Source organism: Lytechinus variegatus, chromosome 3 (assembly GCF_018143015.1).
Source record: "Lytechinus variegatus isolate NC3 chromosome 3, Lvar_3.0, whole genome shotgun sequence".
NCBI classification, from domain to species: domain Eukaryota; kingdom Metazoa; phylum Echinodermata; class Echinoidea; order Temnopleuroida; family Toxopneustidae; genus Lytechinus; species Lytechinus variegatus.
Genome location: NC_054742.1, coordinates 41636126 through 41653203, shown reverse-complemented (window position 1 = coordinate 41653203; position 17078 = coordinate 41636126). Strand labels below are relative to the sequence as shown.

The 17078-nt window shown below is 38.5% G+C and overlaps 1 long non-coding RNA gene across 1 annotated transcript; it reads right to left on the bottom strand.

Moving 5' to 3' along the window:
• Window positions 1-2048: 2048 nt before the first annotated feature.
• On the bottom strand, window positions 2049-3069 carry LOC121412210. Its single transcript, XR_005969569.1, has 3 exons — window positions 3058-3069; window positions 2555-2674; window positions 2049-2088 (listed from the first exon to the last, which is right to left on the bottom strand). It is a non-coding gene; the product is annotated as an uncharacterized LOC121412210 (long non-coding RNA).
• Between the last annotated feature and the right edge of the window lie 14009 nt (window positions 3070-17078).

Here is a 17078-nt window from a genome sequence, read left to right as displayed (position 1 = left end):
AAAAGGGAAGATGAAAAGAGTAGATCAAGTCGCGATTAGGTAAAAAGGTGGGGGATGGGGGCAAATCATGGTTATTACAATGATTGTATTCATTATCACTGGTTGAGTATGAATACTGAAAAAAAATAACTTTTACCCCCACTAAAAGAGCCATTTCTTGTTACAATTTTCGAGAAGTGAAAAAAAAAATCTTCATGGATCCCCGTGCCTGCTTTCTTCTGGCGTCCGTTTCATAATAAATTACACTGAGCTATTTAAACATCGCTATTATTGTGATAACCGTGGGAACCTTGATTATGATTGGTATTCGTAGTTACCATACTTGTAACTCATGATGAAACGGGCCCCAGTTTATCATGTTCAATATGTTTCCTGTCTCCTTTATTCTCCAGCATTTCTTACTCTGTTTTTTTTTTCATTTAATCATTTTAACATGTTGTTTTGTGCCGCCTTTCTCCTACATATGAAGAGCTCACTTTTAAAAGGGGTTAGGTCCATTTTTAATCAAATTTGATTTTTATGTCTTAATTGATTTTTAGTAGCTCTGTAAGATGATACCATATAGAAAAGTTGAAATTCCCATTAAAAAAAGTGAACTAAAAGAAGAAAATTCACTTTTTTTCAAAAGGGGTTAGGTCCATACATAATTTTTCTGGAAAATAATATCTTAAAAAAATATGAAGATAAGTAGATTTCTTTTATACCCAATTTTAAATTTCTGATGGTAGGGTATCATGAAAATTCATTTTCGCATAAGAATATTGCAATATGGGAGAATAAAAAATGATTTTCTTGGAGTGGCCCTAGCCCCTTTTGCAACTTAACTTTTCATATATTTCCTTCTTATTTTCCCACTTGTTATCTGTCTCCTGGTTTCCAAAAATCTCGTCTTATTTCTCTTCCACCCCTTTTGTGCCTACTTCCAACATCAGCTCTCTCACCACTCCCTCTAAATTATCTCTTCATAATTATGTGCCCCTCCATTTTTTTCTCATCTCTTTTCGACCCACTTCTCATCACTCTTTCCCTCTCTCGATCTCATTTTGAATTTTGCCAATTCCAAATCCCTTTCATTTTAGCTCTGTACAAATACTATATGAACACAAACGAAAGACATGAAGGAATTCTCTGGTTAGTGGTGAATTTTATTAATTATCCAGAAAAAAAAATCCACATCAGAGGATTAAGCTTTACCTTTTTCTTAAGCGTATGTTAATACTTTGAACCAAAAGAAATTTGTTTTTGTATGCTGGGGGGGGGGCACAATTCCCCCTACTTTTTGAAGCACTGAAAAGTGCCTTTTTATGCAAGAAAATGCCCCCTCACGAACGTGTACTGTGTCCCTTTCACCTGATGAGAACCTGTTTTAGGTAATACCAATTAGTGCTCTTCCTTATATGTGGGGGACAGTCCCCCCTAAATTTTTTGTTGAGAATCTTTTTTTTTGCTCATCAATTTTTTTTCCTGCGTCCCCCCTAAATTCAGGTAGACCCCCCTTAATATTGTTGTGCCCCCCCTAATATTGTTGTGACCCCCCTAAAATTGTGGTTGACAACCTTTTTTTTTTGCTGGAAATTTTTGTGGTCTCTTAAGATTTAGGTGGATAAATTCAGGTGGACCCCCTAAATTTTTTGCCTTCCGCCGCCAATGCTCTGCCCCCCCCCCAAGAAAAAAAAATCACGACTAAGAAAAAAAAAGAAAAAGGAAAGCAAAGGGTGAAATATATCATTTTGAATATTTTGTCAAAATCTATAACAAAATTGGATATTTGTTTTTAAAATGTCAAAATTTTGCTCGCTCGCAACTTTTTAAAAAATTTCACATAAAACAGCATTTTCCCTGTGCCCCCCCCCCACTTTCAACTTCAATCCGCCGCTCCTATTTGTATGTTTATAGCTTCTCTTTTTGCAACCAGTTTTAATAAAAATCAATAAGAAATTTCATACGTCATGAATTTGGGTTGTGATAATAATTTTTTTTTAAATTGGACTTGGAAAAAAAAACCTTTTCCATCTTCATCACGTGGTTCCCAAGTCTTCAATGTTGACTTGTTGGATTTCTTGAATGAAAACATCTGTTACACCAGTCCTGCAGATTGAAAAAATAGAGAAAGAAAATCAATTAAATTGTCATGATTTATAACACATAAACGTTTTAAGAAAAGTGATACTATGCATATATATGTTTCTTCAACACATAACAGGAAATCTTACTTCTACTAATTATAAACTTGTACTTCTATAAAGCATATCACTTAAACATGTTCTCCGCAGTTTACATACCACTCTCCATTCTTACTACATGTATACTTTGAAAAAATGTCAGAGATTTCTTGTAAATATCAATATATAAATTAACATATGTAAATTATATGAATTGTAAGAATTAAAGTTGATATGTTTTGTTGCACAGAATATTTTGATCTGTAATTAAAAACGACACTAACTATAATCTAAAAACAAAATTGAAATGGGTTTTTCAAAGGCAGGTCTATTTGTTGCCAAAAAAAATGTGAACAACCTCCATTATCAAAAATAATCACTAACTCACTCACTCCTATAACTGCTGTAGTTTGTATTTCTCTTTGTGGTCCAGTCACTGTTCTATTAGGCCTACTTCACCAATTATTTATCATCATCAATCACCTCCATGGAAATTGTCAAACTGCATCATCCTATTAGACAAAATGTAAAACAAAAAAAAATCATAAATCTACAAATATGAATATCACACTAAAGAATCAATAAAATGAATTTTATAAAATGTAACTCATGAAAAATAAATATTGCTCTGTTCATAAACAAATAGGAAATAAAAAGGCAATTTAATTACTAGTAGATCAAGGACATGACCTTGTTTTATAAATTTGCCCAAGGTACATAACTTTTGACATTGGTTCTACTTTAGACTCGAGAGCCTGTATATTTAAGAAGTGTATATTCAGTACAGATCCTACCTCTTTGTGACTCAGGTTATTTTTATTTAATGTAAACATGGTTAACATTCAATGCATGTAATGTATCTGTAATTTTGAATGGGTTAGTTTAACTTTTATACCTGGATGAGAATCTGCGAAATGATGCATGCACTTATGATCATCTTGAACCATATAGGTAGACCTCTATACTGTTTTTCTTGTCCTTCAAACTCAACCTGTTTTTTCTTGTTCTTCAAACCAACCTGTTTGTGAAAGAAAAGAGAGTACAATAATGAGTGATATTTTTCATGGCCGTATGTATAGGGGAGGGATTTGGGTAAGAGCTGAAATGTGAAAAACCTTCATCAAAAAAAGAATTGCATGACATCCTTCAATTTTATTTTAGAAAATGCACAAAACGGCCATAGGTAATATTGGTAAGGGCCTACTTCTGGCCCTCACTTTCTGAATTTTAGGTTTCTCTAAATTTTTTCACGTCAGCCCCCCCCCCCAATAAAAAGAAACATCTGCATCTTTTTATTTCCGAATCTTATTTCATTTGACTTTAACATAATTTCATCTCATGCACTAGGTCTAGATCTATTTGTAAGAAAGTATAGATCTAGTCCAAGACTCAGAGCTGTGCAACAGCATTCGCGTATCTAAATTACTCGTAGGTCTAGATCTAGATAGTAACGATGGACTCTCGATCTATCTAGACCTACAAAGTAAAGCTTTGGTTCTAAACCGAGATCTAGGCCTATATGGATTTGATGTCTGACTCTGACTTTTATTCCAGGCTAAAAGTTTAAACTTCATTGCCATTATTGACCAAGATTAGATCTAGTCCTTGGTCCACTGACACTGACAGGCATAGGCCTACTCGTACACGTAAATGGAGTCGTTTAGGCCCAGACCTAGATCTAGGCCTAAATTACAGACCTAGATCATAAGCCCTGGGGGTAAGTGTCGCGGGTTGGGAAAGTATAATTTAGATGACTAGATTTGAATTACGTTGGCCTAGAATTAGAAAGCATCAATGAATAAAAGTAAAGTACCGTAACGGCATAGCCTAGGGCCTAAGTCTAAAATAATAAGCAACACAAGATCCTCTGTTAACCAAGTTAGAAATTAGATCTAACGTTAGGCCTATCTAGATCTAGGTCCTAGATCTATTGATAATAAGACAAACATGCAGAGCTGCAGCATATTATTTCTTAGACAGGAATAACCGTCGTTTCTGGGGATTTATTCAACAATTTTTGACATTTTACTACGTTCAGCGGAACAACCAAAATAGAGAGACTGAAGCTTTTGGTCTAGTTATTTCTAAGACAGAGTCTAACTATATTTATAAATAACAATAAGTTAAAATGGGTGGGGGCTTAATGCAGAAGCCTGAAGTTATGCAAAATAAATTTGATATCTGAAACTGAAAGTGAGGATTGACACAATGACAGGCAATATATCTTCATCCACACTCCACTTCACAGTTTATTCCTGACTGGGTCTCGATCTACTGAAGATAGATGCAGATCTCCCTCCATCTCCCTCTAGATCTAACGTTACAGTGTACAAAAAGAAGCTTCATTCTTCTTGTTTTAATCAATCGTGGGTTGGTCCTTGTTAATTGGAGGTGAACCAAACCGGCCCGAATTTCTCTCGATGCCCAATCGGCTAGGAGCCCGTACAAAATACATGTGGTTAACACAGCGGCATAACCGCAACACTAGTGCAAGCAACCTACAGGCTGCACTGGGCGACGATGACAATCTAACTTCAATTTCAAAGACCAAATTCTGCTTTCCTTTAACAGAAGAATGATAGCAAACTCTCTAATTTGGTAGAGAAATAACCTATGATCACAAAATACAGTGTGAAATTTGTAAATAGTCCACTGAATTCATGTGGTTATATCAGTTTATACGTACTCACCGGAGTGTTCGTAGGTCCTTTTTTGTGTGGAAAGAAAAGTTTCAGAATGAATAAATTAGATGACGTAATGGGGTCAAATGAATAATTAATTCTGTAACACGATACCACTAGTATCGATGACAGAGAATCGGGGAAATCGCGTATTAATGACGCTCTTAGCCAATTAAAAGGGTGGGTTATGAATATATTTACGCTCATGAATGTCAATGGGGGCTTATTTTTGTCTTCAAATGATCGCGGTAGGCGGAGCCTAATCTGATTTGTTTTGTGTTGAACGGGCGCGCAGCTTTCGGTCTAGTAATATATTATAAGGTCTTTGGTCCTACCTATATTCATCAACCTTTGTCCTACAACTCCAAGTTGCAAGATCTGACGACTTCCCTTGATTTGCTGAGAAGCGCAGGTCCTAAGACAGCTGCATGGCATGCAGCCTTCTGTTTCGAGGATTTTTTTTTTACATTTTTATTTTTGTTTTAAATTCTCTGTAATGGTGAGTGGAGCCAATGGAGTTCCGCGGAACAACCATTAACAGAGACCGAGGCCCAAAGCCGAGGCCTTATAGGCTACTTACCGGGCTACGTATGAAATGGGACTTGTCCGATGTCCACTGTCGATCAGCAGTGGCGTAACTGATGGGGGGGACATGGGGGGCACATGCCCCCCCCCCAAAAAAAAAAAAACAAAAAAAAACGGGGGAAATGGAGAGACGTAGTAGAGGAAGAAGAAAAGAGTGTACATGTATTATATTATGTTATATTATACAAATATTTTTTTCATAACTTTAATTATGAAACATAATTTGCTGAAGGCCTATGTGTTCATCATTCCTGCATGGTGCTCACAATGTCTGTTTAATGAAATATACAATCCTGTTGCACTTACACATCCCGTTTTCAAGCCAATATACACCAAATGTATTTCCTCGCACTTCGAGATGTTATTACTTTATGTACGTAGTGACATCGCGGCTTCTTCAGGTTTTCATGAATACTTAAAGTGATTGCCCCCTTTAAAGTCTGAATATAAAATATTCCCAGTCAGTGCTTACGTATTCGCATTAGTGGATTGGTGAGATGTATGTCTAATACCCGAATTCCTAAAAACAGTCCTTAAAATTTTCCCTTTTCTAGTCTGAATAATGCATCAAAAATTTTCAGTTCGCGCTTCGCGCTCGCATCATTTCAGTTAGTGAAGTATGGTCTAGTGAATTCCTACAAACAAGCCTGAGAATTTCTCTCTTCAGATCTGAATTTCAAAAATTTTCAGCCTTAGTGAGATACGTATCATGATCATAATTACAATGAGTACAAAAAGTGCTTAATGTGTTTCGGTGTAATTCTAACAAAGGCAGCAAGCGCTTGACGCATGCATTAGATGAATGGTGAGATATGTATGCTCTAAAGCTTTATCAATTTTTTCAAAACTAGTCCTTAAAATGTCCCTTTTTAGAGTCAATGTTACACAAAAATCTCAGCTCGCGCTCGCATTGTTTGTTTAGTGAGACAGGAACGCATCATGGTTACAAAAATTTGCCTATAATGTCCCTCTTTCAGCGCTTAATAATGTTACTAAGCGGTGATATTGCTGAGCGCTAATTATCCCGGCTTTTACCATCCCACAAGATGTAGACATGACGAGAAAAGGGACGAGATCTGAGATCTTGCCATCTGATCATCTCTTCTATAAGGGATGCAGACATGTGACGAGATCCTAGATCTCGTCATCTCATCCTTTTCCCTAAGAGATGTAGGTAGACATGACGAGATGATTATGAACATTGGTGGCACTTTTCAAGCTTCCATATTCCGGACATCGCATTCGTGCTAGTACAGGGAAATCAGATTTCAGTTACCCGCGATAATGAAGGTAGATATCTACCGACCGCGGGAAACGTCACAGTGCCCCTAGGGCGGACGCGGTAGCCCGTAGCGGGCATTTGAGGGGAGCGGACGCGGGAAGACGCCCGCGTCCACTCCCCTAGAAAATTATTGCCCTAGGGAACCGCCCGCGTCTATCCCCGGGGCACTGTGACGTTTCCCGCGGCCGGCACTGTAACACTAAAACTTTTCGAAAACTATCTTTCAAATCGGAAGCAAAAGGTAATAAGAGGCTGATAAAAGAAATAGAAAACTGGGAGCCCGGACTGAGAGAAGGGGAAAGGGGAGAAAGAGAATAGAGCGGGGGGGGGGGGGGGTGAAGAAGAGAAAGAGGGAAAAGGTAAAATGGAGAAGGGATAAGGAAGGGGAAATTAAAACAAGAAGAAGAACCTAGAGAGAAAGAAAACAGAGGTGATGAAAAAAAGCGAAGGTGAGATAGAAAGAAAAGAGGGAAGGTGGAAGGCAAATAAAAGAAAGAAGGATAAAGAGAAGGAATAAGGGGTGAGAAATTAAAAAGGAAGGGAAAATTGAGAAAGATGAAATAGCGGGGATAAAAGTTACTGAAGGCGAGAAAGAGAGAGGGAAAGGGACTAAGAAAAGAAACAAGGAAAAGGAAAGAAAAGGATACGACTATTCTTATCAAAATACTGGAACCCCTCTCTAATTTTCATCATTTTTTATCCCCTTCCTGATTTACCTTTATCTATCTCAACCACTAGCTCTCATCTTTTCACGATGTTTATCTGTGGACATCATTTTCATATGCACCTCTCATCATCAAATTAATTTTCATTTATCGTTTAGTTATAAAACTACTCATTCTCTCTTCCCAACATAATATGCTATGTTAAATTAAGCTACTTATACATTTCTATAGAATACAAGAAACTGTTGTTTCGCAATATAACGGAGGGGTATTACAAAAGAAGGGGAAGGGAAAGCAATAGAAAATAAAGGGGAGAAACAAATCAAGGAGTGAAAGGGGGCACAGAAAAGGAAGGGGGAAAGGGAACAGAAGGGATAAAGGAAAGGGAAAAAAGAAGGAAAGGGAAAAAATATATACAGGGACATGCAGCAGAAGGAGGGAAAAAGAGAAAAATATGAAGGGGAGCAAGAAGGAAAAGAGTGAATAAATGGGGGGGGGGGGGTAAAAAGGAGGGGAAAGGGAGAGAAAGAGAAAATATAGCGGGGGATATCGAGCGTGATGATTAAAGGGATTTTCGACTATATTGTATAGAGGTGAACCCGGACGGGCTTTTATTCTTCAACTTGGCTCGACTAACTCCTTTGTTCCCCGAAAAGAAGTTAGGTTTGATAGTTAGCGTTTGCGTGAGCACCCGCTAAATTCTTAATAAAAGAAAAGAAGGGTTTGTATAGCTCCATTCTTGCTTTGTCGGCAAGTGATAATTAACTCGCTAAGTACCCATTCCATACAACACGTCATAGTAGCTTTCAAAAACATACTTTTGCTTGGGTTTAAGCATTTAAGCTGAATGCGTTAGGAAAGTTTTTCATAGTAAACATATATGCAAATAGTTTTGTTGTTCTGCTCTGGAGCACATTGAGCATCTAATCAAGATGGAAAGTGCGATTTACAAATCTCATGTATTATTATTTTTATCTTCCATATAACACTGAATTATGTATTGTACCAAGCTGTGGTTTGGTTTTGTGATTTCGTTTTATCATTTCCAATTCATATAACAAAATATATTCGAAGGAAAATATTGTTTTACTGAAATGAAATAATTGAAACAATTTCTAGACCATAAATGATATCCAACTAATCTATCAATATAAAACTGCAGTTCGTAAAAATGATAGGTTAATCTTTACTTCGACGATCATCATATAAGTGTATCAAGGATATAAATATTCGTTTTAAACCCATCTATAACTTTTTATAAAATTGCGCGTAATAAATGCGTTGGACAAGTAATCTTTACTTTGATTATGTTAATTATTATTATCTTCCCAATCCGAATATCTACCGATGTAACTAACACTGCAATCGAGAGCAGATAATGTAATCAGATGTTTTAGCAAAAAGACAAACTTGTTAAATCTGCAACATTGGGGTAAATTAATACTTTTTACAGGGTGGGGGTTTTAAAGATCCGATTTGAACCGAATTGAAAAGAATATCCTTATTCATTGTTGTTGACGCATCAGATAATTAGTAACCCCCCCCCCCATTTCTAAGAACATCCTGTCATAAATTGGGAAGCGGATGTGATCAAAGGAGAGGGGTCGGCGTGGACGGGGAGCAAGACTCTCCCAGACTGCGCAATAACAAAAGAACCAAATAAAAAAAAAATCGATGAGCACAACCAGTTTTGCTGGGGTTCGCTTTTTGCGCGTCTACTTTTTATGATGTGAGAAAGAACAATTTTCCCCGATATGAGAGGGGTTTTTTTTGCTCCCCGGCCCCCTATATACCCCGCTTATTAGGATAAAGGTTTATAAAATATCAATACCGAAATGAGATGAAATGACAATAAGTGGGGCTCTTGTCTTCCGTGCATGATGTGATGTCGAAAGAACACACCAACGTTGTATCGTAATCAACGATCATTGTGACTATTCCAGCGAAAAGAAATGATAAATGAGCACTGAAAAAATGTCAAGACTGGGAGAAGGCCTTCGTCCGAGAGTATATGCATGTATCTATATGTCGAAAAGTTTAGATTCATTGCGATAATAACTTCGACGTTCCAGCCGAGGTGAAAAGAAAGAAAAATAATTCCTTCATTATTTGAAAGAAACAAAGACAGAAGAAAAACGGAAAGGAAACAGGGAAGGAAAGAAGGGAAAGAAATAAGGGAAAAGAATTAAAAGGGAAACAGAAATTAAAGAATAAAAGAAAGGAAAACAAATAACATCTTAAATCAAAAATTCAACCTACAATAGATCCCGATCACGCTAGTTTAAAAATATAATGGTCTATCACAAGATAATCGAAGTACATGTACATGTAAACATAGTGCAATGTACGTACCCTCGGATTTCCGAGGGTAAGTGCGGGCACGGCCAATATTATATAGCACGCGGGAAACCGCGGGCCCGTCTAAACGCCCTAGACTGCTCCCCTTGAATACCCTCGGTTAGACGCGAAAGCCCCCTAGGCTGTTTGCGTGCTCGGGCGTGACGTTTCCCGCGGCCGGCACTGTACCGACCCCCTCCCCCCAAAAAAACAAACACTTTCTTAGGCCTCACACGGTTTTATAAAAAAAATATGGTTCAAATCAACTATCTCGTATTCATTAGAAATGACCCCTAAATAATTATCTTGCCCCGATTTTTTAAAATGTATTATTTAATCCTTGCTTATAAAATATTGATAATTATGATTGATGGAGTATTTTACTTCAATTCCGATTTTCTTCCAACCTTTACATAAAATGCATAGGCGGCGGAAGCGGGGGGGGGGAGGGGGGACAGGTCCCCCCCTAAATTTGAGGTGGGGGACGGTCTCGGCCCCCCCCCTAAAATTTAGGTTGATGACCTTTTTTTTTTGCTTGTCAAATTTTAAACTGTGTCCATCACAGGTGGACCCCCCTAATTTTTTGGGCTTCCGCCGCCAATGATAAAATGTATAACTTTTCGCCGATTATCTTACATAATAAGGAAATGTGCAGCCATGTTCCTGCGTTTACCTTCCTGACTCTTCATTTAGAAAGTAAATCCCACCTTGATATAGTACAAATTTACATTATACAGACACGTCTTATAATGACACATTGCGTAGTGTCGTTAACCTTATATAAAGCCCGACTCTTTTTCCCGCCCTGCTCCCCCGTTCTACCTTTTCTCCCCTATAATCCTGCCTCCCCCTCCTCGTCCTGCATTTTCTGTCTACGTCCTCCGTTTTCCCTCTTCGTCCCCCATTTCCTATGCACCCGTCCTCCATTTTGTCCCCAGTCATGCCCCCCATCCTCCACCCTAGCCCTATACATGTATACCTTTTTCCTCTAATCTTACATTTTCTCCCCTGACCTGCTTTACCTCCCCCATTCTGCCTTCTCTACCTTTCCTCTCCCATCCGTCCTTTTATCTATCTTACCTCTCCCGTCCTGTCTTTCCTCTATACATTATTTCCTCTCCCATCTCTCCTTTTATCTATCTTACCTCTCCCGTCCTGTCTTTCCTCTATACATTATTTCCTCTCCCATCTCTCCTTTTATCTATCTTACCTCTCCCGTCCTGTCTTTCCTCTATACATTATTTCCTCTCCCATCTCTCCTTTTATCTATCTTACCTCTCCCGTCCTGTCTTTCCTCTATACATTATTTCCTCTCCCATCTCTCCTTTTATCTATCTTACCTCTCCCGTCCTGTCTTTCCTCTATACATTATTTCCTCTCCCATCTCTCCTTTTATCTATCTTACCTCTCTCGTCCTGTCTTTCCTCTATACATTATTTCCTCTCCCATCTCTCCTTTTATCTATCTTACCTCTCCTGTCCTGTCTTTCCTCTATACATTATTTCCTCTCCCATCTCTCCTTTTATCTATCTTACCTCTCCCGTCCTGTCTTTCCTCTATACATTATTTCCTCTCCCATCTCTCCTTTTATCTATCTTACCTCTCCCGTCCTGTCTTTCCTCTATACATTATTTCCTCTCCCATCTCTCCTTTTATCTATCTTACCTCTCCCGTCCTGTCTTTCCTCTATACATTATTTCCTCTCCCATCTCTCCTTTTATCTATCTTACCTCTCCCGTCCTGTCTTTCCTCTATACATTATTTCCTCTCCCATCTCTCCTTTATCTATCTTACCTCTCCCGTCCTGTCTTTCCTCTATATATACATTATTTCCTCTCCCATCTCTCCTTTTATCTATCTTACCTCTCCTGTCCTGTCTTTCCTCTATACATTATTTCCTCTCCCATCTCTCCTTTTATCTATCTTACCTCTCCCGTCCTGTCTTTCCTCTATACATTATTTCCTCTCCCATCTCTCCTTTTATCTATCTTACCTCTCCCGTCCTGTCTTTCCTCTATATATACATTATTTCCTCTCCCATCTCTCCTTTTATCTATCTTACCTCTCCCGTCCTGTCTTTCCTCTATACATTATTTCCTCTCCCATCTCTCCTTTATCTATCTTACCTCTCCCGTCCTGTCTTTCCTCTATACATTATTTCCTCTCCCATCCGTCCTTTTATCTATCTTACCTCTCCCGTCCTGTCTTTCCTCTATACATTATTTCCTCTCCCATCTCTCCTTTATCTATCTTACCTCTCCCGTCCTGTCTTTCCTCTATACATTATTTCCTCTCCCATCTCTCCTTTTATCTATCTTACCTCTCCCGTCCTGTCTTTCCTCTATACATTATTTCCTCTCCCATCTCTCCTTTTATCTATCTTACCTCTCCCGTCCTGTCTTTCCTCTATACATTATTTCCTCTCCCATCTCTCCTTTTATCTATCTTACCTCTCCCGTCCTGTCTTTCCTCTATACATTATTTCCTCTCCCATCTCTCCTTTTATCTATCTTACCTCTCCCGTCCTGTCTTTCCTCTATACATTATTTCCTCTCCCATCTCTCCTTTTATCTATCTTACCTCTCCCGTCCTGTCTTTCCTCTATACATTATTTCCTCTCCCATCTCTCCTTTTATCTATCTTACCTCTCCCGTCCTGTCTTTTCTCTACATTATTTCCTCTCCCATCCTGCCTTCCTCTCTACCTTTCCTCTCCCGTCCGTCCCATCCGTCCTTTTATCTATCTTACCTCTCCCGTCCTGTCTTTCCTCTATACATTATTTCCTCTCCCATCTCTCCTTTTATCTATCTTACCTCTCCCGTCCTGTCTTTCCTCTATACATTATTTCCTCTCCCATCTCTCCTTTTATCTATCTTACCTCTCTCGTCCTGTCTTTCCTCTATACATTATTTCCTCTCCCATCTCTCCTTTTATCTATCTTACCTCTCCCGTCCTGTCTTTCCTCTATACATTATTTCCTCTCCCATCTCTCCTTTTATCTATCTTACCTCTCCCGTCCTGTCTTTCCTCTATACATTATTTCCTCTCCCATCTCTCCTTTTATCTATCTTACCTCTCCCGTCCTGTCTTTCCTCTATACATTATTTCCTCTCCCATCTCTCCTTTTATCTATCTTACCTCTCCCGTCCTGTCTTTCCTCTATACATTATTTCCTCTCCCATCTCTCCTTTTATCTATCTTACCTCTCCCGTCCTGTCTTTTCTCTACATTATTTCCTCTCCCATCCTGCCTTCCTCTCTACCTTTCCTCTCCCGTCCGTCCCATCCGTCCTTTTATCTATCTCACCTCTTCCGTCCTGTCTTTTCTATTCCTTATTTCTTCTCCCGTCCGTCTTTTTATCTGCCTTTCCTCTCCCGTCCTGTCTTTTCTCTGCTTTTTCTTCCCCGTCTTCGCCTTGCCCCTCCCCATTTCTCCCCCTGTCTTTATCCCGTTCCTGTTTTTTTCTGCCTTCAGGACCATTATAGCCAGGGAGGTTCTGGGATTCCGCGCAGGGGAGTAATAGGGGTTGCTGGCCGGGGGGGGGGGGGGGGGGGGCAAGAGCGAAAAAATTCCGGGACATCATGGTATGAACAGGCATTGGCGTAATGAGGCAAAACTTTTGAGGGTGTCAGATATGGCGTATCGGGCAAAATTATATTTCAAAAAAGTACGAGCGAAATCAGCGAGCAAAATTTTTGACATTTTACAAAAATCCCTTTTTTTCTTGGTAAAAATCACCTTTTCATGAGAATCTAACTGTTTGATATTAAATCCATTTTAAATCACACAGATGTCCGCTATTTTCAATCAAATCGCGGGTTTATATAGGCCTAGCTATATACACATCACACATTTTAACGCAGTTGCGTAATAAAGCAAATATTTTGTGGGATACAACATTGCACATGAGGGAAAATTTATAAAAAGTCGCCAGCGTGCGTTGTTTTCCATTCATTTCCTTTCGTTGCCTTTTTTGTTTTATTTAATGGCTGTGAACCAAGGCCCCCTGTACGCCAATGCTTCAGGGGCCCGTTATAGAGCCCTTTGAAGCAGGGGCGTTTACAGGGGTCGGTGACCGGGGGGGGGGGGGGCAAGAGCCAAAAATTTCACAGTCTTATCATGATATGAACAGGATTTTTTGTGTGCCGGAGCATTAGGGCGAAGCTCAATGCGTGATAAGTACGAAAAAGAGGGGGTACAGCATGGCGCGCGCTGCAAAAATATTGCTCAATATATATAAGTCCCGGGCGAGCGAGAAAAAAAAATATCACCGTTTAATGAGAATCTAACTTTGCGATTAAATTTGACATAACAGCGTAATATCTGACATCTTCCTTTCCTTTTCTTTCATCTTTGCTTATTTTGTTCTCGGTTGTAGAACTTTTGGGGAGCCGGGCAAGTGACGGCACCAGGATTTTTAACTTAGGGGAGACAAGAACAATATGGGGGGGGGGCAACGGCTCGGTGTAAAAATGGCAGAGGTAATAATGGCGGAGATAAAAATGGCAAAGGTAAAAATGGTAGAGGTAATAATGGCAGAGGTAAAAATGGCAAAGGTAAAAATGGCAGAGGTAAAAATGGCAAAGGTAAAAATGGCAGAGGTTAAAATAAAAATGGCAGAGGGCATAATGGCAGAGGTAAAAATGGCAGAGGTCATAATGGTATAGGTAAAAAGGGTCTTAAACCCCCATGCAAAAAAAATCAAAAAGCCCCCGCATGTAAGCCCTACATAGATTAACAAAGAAAGGTTCTAAGAAAATAAAAATAATGGAAAGGGTGACATTTTTAAAATCATAGATAGATCGTCTGCACCAAATAATATTTTGGCTGGAATATCTTATTTTTTCTGGACTCTCATGGACGGCCTTCTCATGTCAAATCGCTGTATTAAAATTCAAATTTGAAGCACACTCTTGATCGCAATTATACTTGATTCATTACAGGGGAAGTTCAACCTCAGTTAAAAGTCATTGTAAAATAGCAGAAAAAATAAAATGATATTGGTGAGGGTTTTAGCAAAGATATAAAAAGCTATACTTTTATATTTTAGTGATGACGTCATTTGCGAGCAGCTTTCCCATATTTGGTGTATAGAAAATATTAATGAAATATAATTTTCTAGAAAAAAAATTTTTTTATCTTCAGTATGTATCAAGAGACAAATCATTTCACTGACGCTCCTGAAATATTTTTTAAAAAACAATTACGAACCATTTTGTAGTGCATAAAATGTCATGGGGCAGCTTCCCATATATGACGTCAAACCCTTTGGGAACCTGGCATCCACTTGGACTAGCTGCATTGAGGTATTGCTCTAAAGACTAAACAATAATTGTATCATTTACATTTAACATATCACATTAATCAAGGGTAGATCCAGGATTTTCCAAGGGGGGCACATTTTCCTGAAAAATGGCACGCGAAGAAGTTTTCCGCCTTCTAACTTGTCCATAAAAATAATTAGCAAGCAGAAAAAGGGTCTCGCTTTAAAAAGGGGGCACACTTGAGTTAGCATATTTTTGCTAAGATTTCAATTGTACCTCTCAAGGGGGGCACGGGCCTGCTGTGCCCCATGGATCCGCCAGTGACATCAATATCTATTCATCATGATCCATCATGATGTGGAAATAAAAAATACTTTTATTACAGAATGTTCAGTTATTTTTTATCCAGGTTAAATTATGAAAGTAGTTCGAAATAGACCCGAACTTGTTCGTTTCAGAGGGTTAGTGGCTGCACACATTGGAGTTTACATTTTAAAAAAAATCGTTGGGTTTGTATGTAAAGCGTTGTTCTGCTTACGAGCTTAAGATCCTTTCATCATGCAGTCACTAATTGAAATCATTTTGGCAAGAAAATGCTTGAGTTTAGTCATATAAACGACAGAGTATAGATCTTAAATGACGAAAAACAACATAATATTTAATCAGTTTTTATAGCCTATTTCGTCGACAAGAGTCGATCCGGTCATGGATGATAATTATTATGATGTAGCCTATCTTTATCATCTTTACCTCTGCCATTTTTACCTCTGCCATTATTACCTCTGCCATTTTTACCTCTGCCATTTTTACCTCTGCCATTTTTACCTTTGCTATTTTTACCTCTGCCATTATTACCTCTGCCATTTTTACCTCTGCCATTTTTACCTTTGCCATTTTTACCTCTGCCATTTTTACCTTTGCCATTTTTACCTCTGCCATTATTACCTCTGCCATTTTTACCTGGCACCGGGGCAACACCTAATTCTTTTTGCCTATTTCACAAAATCAGAAGCAGGAGGTTTTTTTTAGGAAGGCCCTGCTGACTTGAAAATGGATCTGTTAAAAGGACTAGCTGTTTGCATTGGGTAATGATGATGATATAATAAATAATGCAAGCGTGAAGCGCAAACTGAAATTGTTGATATCCTGAGTAACTGGACGTTCTAAGCACTTTTTGTAATCATGAAGTGGATGGCAATCTAACTAAACAATAATTGTTTAGTTAGATAGCCATCCACGAGCTGAAATTTGTTTGATTTATGAAAATTATGAATACGCGGGATGTGTATCTCGCTAAAACGAATAATGGAAACTTTAATCGCGATAAGCATATTTTACTTGAACACTGGATTTTTAAGCCCCATGCGTGTGAACAGACAATTATTCACTTATCTCTGTCAACAGTTACTACGAGCGCGTAGCGCGAATGAAATTTTGAATTTATAGTGACCTGAAAGATTTATGTTAGTGACAAAATTGTTTTTCAATCCGCGGCAGCCCGGTCGTGTGGTTCTTTTCTATTTTTCTTGTCGATTTTCTTCATATTTCTGATTTTCCAATTAGTTTTTGGCTCTACCTTCATTTTCTGTTTATTTTTGGCCTCTTTCTCCCATTTTCCCGTCACTCTTGCCCGTGCCATTGAATCATATCTTTTGATTTGATATCCCTCTCTTGCTAATCGTGCTAATGTTTTAGTATTTCAGGATATATATTTTGTACTTTCTCACAGTCATGTTCTTCTTTCCTTCCTTTTCCCGCTACTATTTCATTTTCCTAATTTATGTTCTTTCTTTACCTTTTCCCTTCCTTTTCACTTGTCCCTTTTTCTTTCCCGCTCTCTATCTTTCTTCCCCATTTTTTTTCCTTCAATTTTTTTGTTTTCCCCGTGAAACATAATGTTATGTATAATGTATGTTGTATTTTGTATTGATTTGTAAACTTGATCTTTTGATGTTTTTAAAGAGATGTGAATAAAATTGAATTGAAAATTTACCAGCTTGCCCCCCCCCTGTTACGCCACTGCTTTGAAGGTTTGAATGAAGAGCCCCTACTGCATGGGATATGGGGCGGAGTTCCCGGTAACTTTGGAGATTTTAATAGCC